Source organism: Eleutherodactylus coqui, chromosome 8 (assembly GCF_035609145.1).
Source record: "Eleutherodactylus coqui strain aEleCoq1 chromosome 8, aEleCoq1.hap1, whole genome shotgun sequence".
NCBI classification, from domain to species: domain Eukaryota; kingdom Metazoa; phylum Chordata; class Amphibia; order Anura; family Eleutherodactylidae; genus Eleutherodactylus; species Eleutherodactylus coqui.
The window spans coordinates 209,955,805-209,962,888 of record NC_089844.1 but is presented as its reverse complement, the minus strand read 5'-3'; the positions used below and the strand labels follow the sequence as shown (position 1 = coordinate 209,962,888).

The window sequence follows — 7,084 nt, the reverse complement described above, 5'->3', positions numbered from 1 at the left end:
TCTTGCCGCCGGATCCGACCCGCTCGTCTGCAGGCGGCCTTACTCAGCGACGTCGTACGCCGGTCTAAGGAAACATCGTGCCGGCGGGAAGCGTCCTAAATGTACAGAGCGCTCGCTGCTCTTCATACAGTTGGGGTATTTTCCGTCTGTTTGTGCGCCAAAGATAAATTTACACCAGTTTCTGGTGTAAAAACAAATGCGATGGCCGTGAGCAGCCCCGCCCCCTCATGTGAAGCCACGCCCACTCTCTTAAAAAGTAGTGTGGCCGGTGTAAGAAAGTGTAAAAAGTCCCCCGCACGGCGCACAAGATGCTGCGCAACATCATGTCCAACTGTTATACGCCAAAACACTGAAGGCCTTCAGTAACTCTGCCTCACCACGCCCAGATGTGCCCATTTTACCAGCTACGCCATGTGTGGGCGCGGCCTCAGCGCTGAGGGAGGAGCTACATACCTGCACCAGTCATCTGCATGCTGTCCAGCTCAGCCGACACAAGATGGCCGCCGGGTGAGATCTCTGGACATTCTGTTGCTACGGTGATCTGCCATGTGCCGTCTCCAGGGCTGCCAGTGTTGTTGTGCACCAAGTTAAAGGCATTAACCCCTTAGTGACACAACCTAGTTCAGGCTTAAGGAGGCGACGATTTGGGGGGATTTTCATCTCCGCTCTTTAAAAGCCATAACATTGAGTCATATTTGGAAGGTCTTCGTTTTAGAGCGCTGCATTCAAAATCCCATAACTTTATTTTTGACCAGTGGGGCTCGGTGACGAGGTGCAGTTTCGATGGGACCACTTTGGGCTACATGTGTTTTTTTATCACTTTTATTGTGTTTTCTTGGGGAGGCAAAATGACCCAAAAAGAATTTTAGTTTCGTTATTTTTTTGTGCGTTCATGTTTTTACCCCGTTTGCCGTGCGGGATCAGAAGTCGGTTCCGTTTTTTGTACAGATCATTACGGATGCGACAATACCGAATGCGGGTTTTTATTTATTTAACAAAAGAGGAAAAGTGCGCAAAAGATGTTTTTTATTCCTATTTTTCTTCCGGATTTTTATTTTTCTCCCATTTTTTCGGCCCCTGTACTTTACTGCCATCCAGTAGAATTCACAGCTGATCGTCGGCTCTGACTGCATCTGTAACAAATCCTCAGAGTAACGCTTGTAGGGAGAACGCGTCCGTAATATGGCGTAACGCGGCTAGTTGTCCTGCGGACCCCGTAAAGGACATAATAAGGGGCAGTACGGGCCAATTCCTTTCTTTGGGGGCCGTACGCTGGGGATCTATAATTATAATTAGCAGACCCCCACTACCATCAGCAACCAGACCCCCGGCTCTAACCTCGGACTCACAGTTTGCTGGGAAGGGGTTCCAGATCTCCAGTATTCCTGATTGTCAGCTACTTCATGCTAAAAAACACCAGCCACATCCAGAGAGAACGTCAAAGAGGGGTGATATAGGGGTATTATTACTACTGGGGTCACTATGGGGGCCACTATTACTACTGGGGTCACTATGGGGGCCACTATTACTACTGGGGTCACTATGGGGGCCACTATTACTACTGGGGTCACTATGGGGCCACTATTACTACTGGCGTCACGAAGGAGGTATTATTACTACTGGGGTCACTAAGGGGGCCACTATTACTACTGGGGTCACGAAGGAGGTATTATTACTACTGGGGTCACTAAGGGGGCCACTATTACTACTGGGGTCACTATGGGGGTATTATTACTACTAGGGCTATTATGGGGGCATTATTACTACTGGGGCCACTAGGGGGTACTATTACTACTGGGGTCACTATGGGGTCCTTATTACTACTAAGGCCACTATGCGGACATTAAAACTACAGGGTCCACTATGGTGGCCATTATTACTACTGGGGCCACTATAGGGGTATTATTCGTACTAGGGCCACTAGGAGGGTATTACTACTGAGGCCACTATAGGGGCATTATTACTACGGGGGCCACTATGGGGGCATTATTACTACTGGGGCCACAATGAGGGTAGTATTACTAATGGGGCCACTATAGGGGTATTATTAGTACTAGGGCCACTAGGAGGGTATTACTACTGAGGCCACTATAGGGGCATTATTACTACGGGGGCCACTATGGGGGCATTATTACTACTGGGGCCACAATGAGGGTAGTATTACTACTGGGGCCACTATAGGGGCATTATTACTACTGGAGCCACTATGGGGGTATTATTACTACTGGGGCCACTATAGGAGCATTATTACTACTGGGGCCACAATGGGGTTATTATTACTACTGGGATCACTATGGAGTATTATTACTACTAGGGCTACTATGGGGGCATTATTACTACTGGGGCCACTAGGGGGGTGTTATTTTTACTGGGACACTATGTGTTTTTCTCTGGGACCCATTGCCTCCGGACTGACATCTGCCGCATCTCAATGCGGTGCAATTGGCTGCAAGTGGTGAACAAAAAAAAGGTGCCCGCAGTGCGATTGGCTGTGTGTGGCGAACAAAGAAAAAGGTGCCCGCAGTGCGATTGGCCGTGTGTGGCGAACAAAGAAAAATGTGCCCGCAGTGCGATTGGCCGTGTGTAGTGAACTATAAAAAAGGTGTTCGCAGTGCGATTGGCCGTGTGTGGCGAACAAAGAAAAAGGTGCCCGCAGTGCGATTGGCCGTGTGTAGCGAACTATAAAAAAGGTGCCCGCAGTGCGATTGGCCGTGTGTAGCGAACTATAAAAAAGGTGCCCGCAGTGCGATTGGCCGTGTGTGGCAAACGAAAAAGAGAGGTGACCATGGCGCGATTGGCCGTAAGGTGCCCAAGGTGCGATTGACTGTTTGTGGCAAACAAAAAAAAGATGCCCATTGTGCAATTGGCCGTGTGTGGCAAATGAGAAACAAAGGTGCCTGCAGTGCGATTAGCCATGTGGGGAAATGAAAAAAAGGTGTCTGCCTTGCGATTGGCCAAGTGTGGCAAAAGTAAGTTCCCGCGGTGCGATTAGCCGTTTGTGGCAAAAAGCTGCCCCCCTTTTTGCCGCTTTATGTGTGACTGGAGTATAAGACATGATATAACTCAGGAACTATATGTAAGTGGTAAATTATACTCAAAGGGGTTTTAGCACTTCAGAGCTCTATTCCCTGTCTACAGAATAGGGGATACATGTCTGACTGCTGGGACCCTCAGCGACTCTGAGCCTGGTGCACCCAAATGCCTCACATGAATGGAGTGGCGATGGACAGGCATGACTACTGTCTCATTCACTTCTATGGGACAGAAGGAGATTGCCAAGGACAGCCATCTCCCTTCTTCCCATAGTAGCAGGGAACGGGGGAGCGGTTCAACATACGCACTGCTGCTCTATTCATATGGGGCATTCGGATGAGCTAGTCTCAGGATCGCTGGGAGTTCCAGCAGTTGGACCCCCAGTGATCAAACATATATTGCCTTTCGTGTAAAAAAGGGAAGAATGTCATTAATGGGAAAGACCCCGTTAAAGGAGATTTCAAATTTGGCACTGTGTAAATGAAAAATACATATGCATTTGGGTCATGGTCCCTTTAAATGAGTCATTGCTGTAAAGCTGATTCTGCACATGATTATGGCTAATTCTACTCCTATTGTCTGCGGCTGATTCACCGAGCAGCATCGCCTCCTGAGGAGAACGTGGAAGAGAAAACCATAGAAGAAAGCTGGAAGGAAGCCGTTCCGATGAAGGCCTCCCCCAAACGTCTGTGAAAAGCAACCTGCCCGGACTTGAGCAGTGCATTAGCAGCACCCGAGCCCGACCCGCCTGTCACAGGTCAGCAGAGGAACCGAAAGTGTCCTCACCAGTGGATATAATATCATATATACCGTGTTTCCCCGATAGTAAGACACCCCCGATTGTAAGACATATCGGGGGTGTCAGGGGGGTCGGCCAATGTAAGCCGTACCCCGAAAGTAAGACATACCGTAGAAAAAAAAAATCATTACTCACCTCCCCCGGCGTTCTGTCGCGCTCCGGCAGGATGTCACTCGCTCCTCGTCCCTGGCGCAGCATTGCTTTCTGAATGCGGGGGCTTGAAATCCCCGCCTCCAGAAAGCTAATACACACGCCGTCAGCCAGTTACAGAATGGCTGTGATTGGCTGAAGGCGCACGTGGCTTCAGCCAATCACACTATTCAATGACATCATTGAATGGCTGTGATTGGCTGAAGGCGCACGTGGCTTCAGCCAATCACATCCATTCAATGATGTCATTGAATAGTGTGATTGGCTGAAGCCACGTGCGCCTTCAGCCAATCACAGCCATTCAATGATGTCATTGAATGGCTGTAACTGGCTGACGGCGTGTGTATTAGCTTTCTGGAGGCGGGGATTTCAAGCCCCGCATTCAGAAAGCAATGCTGCGCCGGGGACGAGGAGCGAGTGACATCCTGCCGGAGCGCGACAGAACGCCGGGGGAGGTGAGTACTGATTTTTTTTATTATAAGACATACCCCGAAAGTAAGACATAGTCTGGCTTTTGGGGATAAAAAGAAAGTAAGACACTGTCTTACTTTCGGGGAAACACGGTAATATGCTATATCACATCTCTACTCCAGTCATACCCAAAGCTGCTAACAGAAATCTGGTTTATTTCTACTTCAGACTACAACACCAGGGAAATGTTATTAAGCCCCGTATTTCAAGTGCTGGTCCTAATATTTCCAGCGGGGCATGACGCACCTAATACATGAGTAGGAGCACAACTCTTCATATATTAGGCACATCTCAGCTCCTCCATGCCCCTAATCAGAAATGTATGCAGGATCCGATCTGGGGTTCATTTCTGGTATAGTTTACCCCGGCGTATATTATACATAAATGTGTCTCTGTGCTAGCCACGCCCCCTTTCTGACAAGCCACGCTCTTTAAAAAATAATTGGTAGTCGGTGACATAGAAAGTGAAAAAGTTGCCCGTTTTTGCTCAGATCCCCACGTGCAAAAATTTGCTGCTTTTTTGTGTGAGAAGCTGTCGTCTAATCTTCTATGAATGTCCCTTAGGGAGCGTGAACGCTACATATTCCTAAATGCTACGCCCCGGAGAATCTGGGGGAGGCACAGCAGTTTGAAAAGAGTCAGATTTTTGGACGGATCGTGGACACCTTGGGAGAGTAAAAAAAAATGTATTTTTCTTTTTGACCCTCCTGCGGTGTCCAAGCTCTTTTCAAACTGCTGTGCACACGCTCTCCCCTGGAGGCCTATGGGACTGTGTTCGCACAGCGCTCTGAAAATGGTCCTATTTTATTGCCTGCGTGCGGACTTTACTAGGAGCAGGTGAGTGGAGCAGTGCAGGAGCAGGTGAGTAAAGGTAATACATCCCCCCTGACTCCCGCCGCCTCCCCACACACTATAACTTAGTGTTCAGTGCCGTTCGGAGTTGACCATTCGGAGATGGAGCGAAGGAGAGCCTGATTCTTTTCCTTCCATCCTTCCAGATGTCGCCGCTTCGAGCAGTGATCCTCCACAACCCCCTGCTGCTGAGAAGACCCCTATGTGCCTCACCGTACGGGAGACCCTCCTGCATTACTACATCCACAAAGCAGTTGTGCCCGAAGACAAGACACAAGTGGCCAGACAGCTGCTGATGGACTTTGTTAGCGAGCTACAGGACTTTCTGAAGGCAAAGCACCCCGAAATGACTGTTCGCCATGCAGTTGGGGGGTTCCCTGGGTAATGGCCTCCCCGTTACCAGTTTGGACCAGGCTTACGTATTGCTGCCTCTAATACTTGAACCGGATCTGTGGACCATCTCAGTGGCGCTCTATCCTCAGTGGCGCTCTATCCTCAGTGGCGCTCTATCCTCAGTGGCGCTCTATCCTCAGTGGCGCTCTATCCTCAGTGGCGCTCTATCCTCAGTGACGCCCTATCCTCAATGGCGCTCTATCCTCAATGGCGCTCTATTTTGGATAATTAAAAGGGTTATTCTGGAGTATACAGTCTGGGGGCTTAGTCCATGGGACAGGTATATGTTGGGGGGCTACCTTTCTACCAGGATAATCGTGGAGTCCTTGCACAAGACCATCACATCGTCCATTAACTGGCCATCGATCGGGACGGTCCTTGAGTACAATGTTTGGCCGGTTGTTGCCACTTATGACCTTAGGCTGATCCAAAGACATTATCCTGCTGGCATACCCCCACTCTACCGCCCCGTCCGAAAACCCCTGGCAAAGGACCTTTTACCTCGAGGAGATTCTCCGCCTCCAGGGCCTAGACAGCAACGATTCAACAGAAGCGCCTACACATACTAAAGAATATCGGCCATCAGCGCTCAGGACTTGGCCAACTGTCTTCAACCCATCTAAGACGTGTTGTTCTCCATGTCAGTAATGACTCATCTGATTGGTCAGAGTCTAGTATAGCTGACCGCTTACTACAGGTCATAGAGGCGCTCATCGGGTATCTGGGCAGCAGGACCCTCCCTTGCTATTTTAACCAAGATATCAATTTATTCTCGCCCCTGATGGAGGAGGAGATCGGCTTTGGACTGTATCAGGTTTTTCTTCTGATCCCAGCTCCTCTTGCTGAGAAAATGAGGTTGTTTACAGCCAACTGACGGCCGCCATCGGGTACTTAATGCTGAGTGCATCCTGCCAGAGGTCTCTACAGAATTACTCTTGCTACTGTATAATGAAAAGGTCTGCAACTGCTAATATACATGTGTATCGCTTGCTGACAATTTTCAAAATCTCTGCTTGCTTTCAGTGAATGCAAACACAGAGTTTGAAAACGTATCCTGCTCACACAACTGCACCGCCCACTAGAAAGGAGAGCTCTGATACATTGTAACATGCCAGGAGCAGCACATGATCAAGAGCAGGTTTATAAGCCTTGAGGTATAAACAATGTTTCTATTCACTGACAGCAGGCAAAGATCTTGAATATTTAAAATTGAAATGCAAACTATATTAGAAAGTTGCAGAACTATTCCTTACACTGTGATGTAAGCTTTACTTGTATCTGTGCTTCTCCAGGAACATTCAATAAAGTTAGTTGATGGCCTTGTTTGTGGATTTTGTGTCCCACAGTCTCACTGCTCTTACAGTAAAGAACATCCTTCTGTGTTGG

The 7,084-nt window shown here is 48.7% G+C and overlaps 1 pseudogene; it reads left to right on the top strand.

The window, feature by feature from the left end:
• The first annotated feature begins 3,665 nt into the window (after positions 1-3,665).
• Positions 3,666-6,572, top strand: LOC136578125 (mitochondrial dynamics protein MID49-like; annotated as a pseudogene).
• Positions 6,573-7,084: the final 512 nt, after the last annotated feature.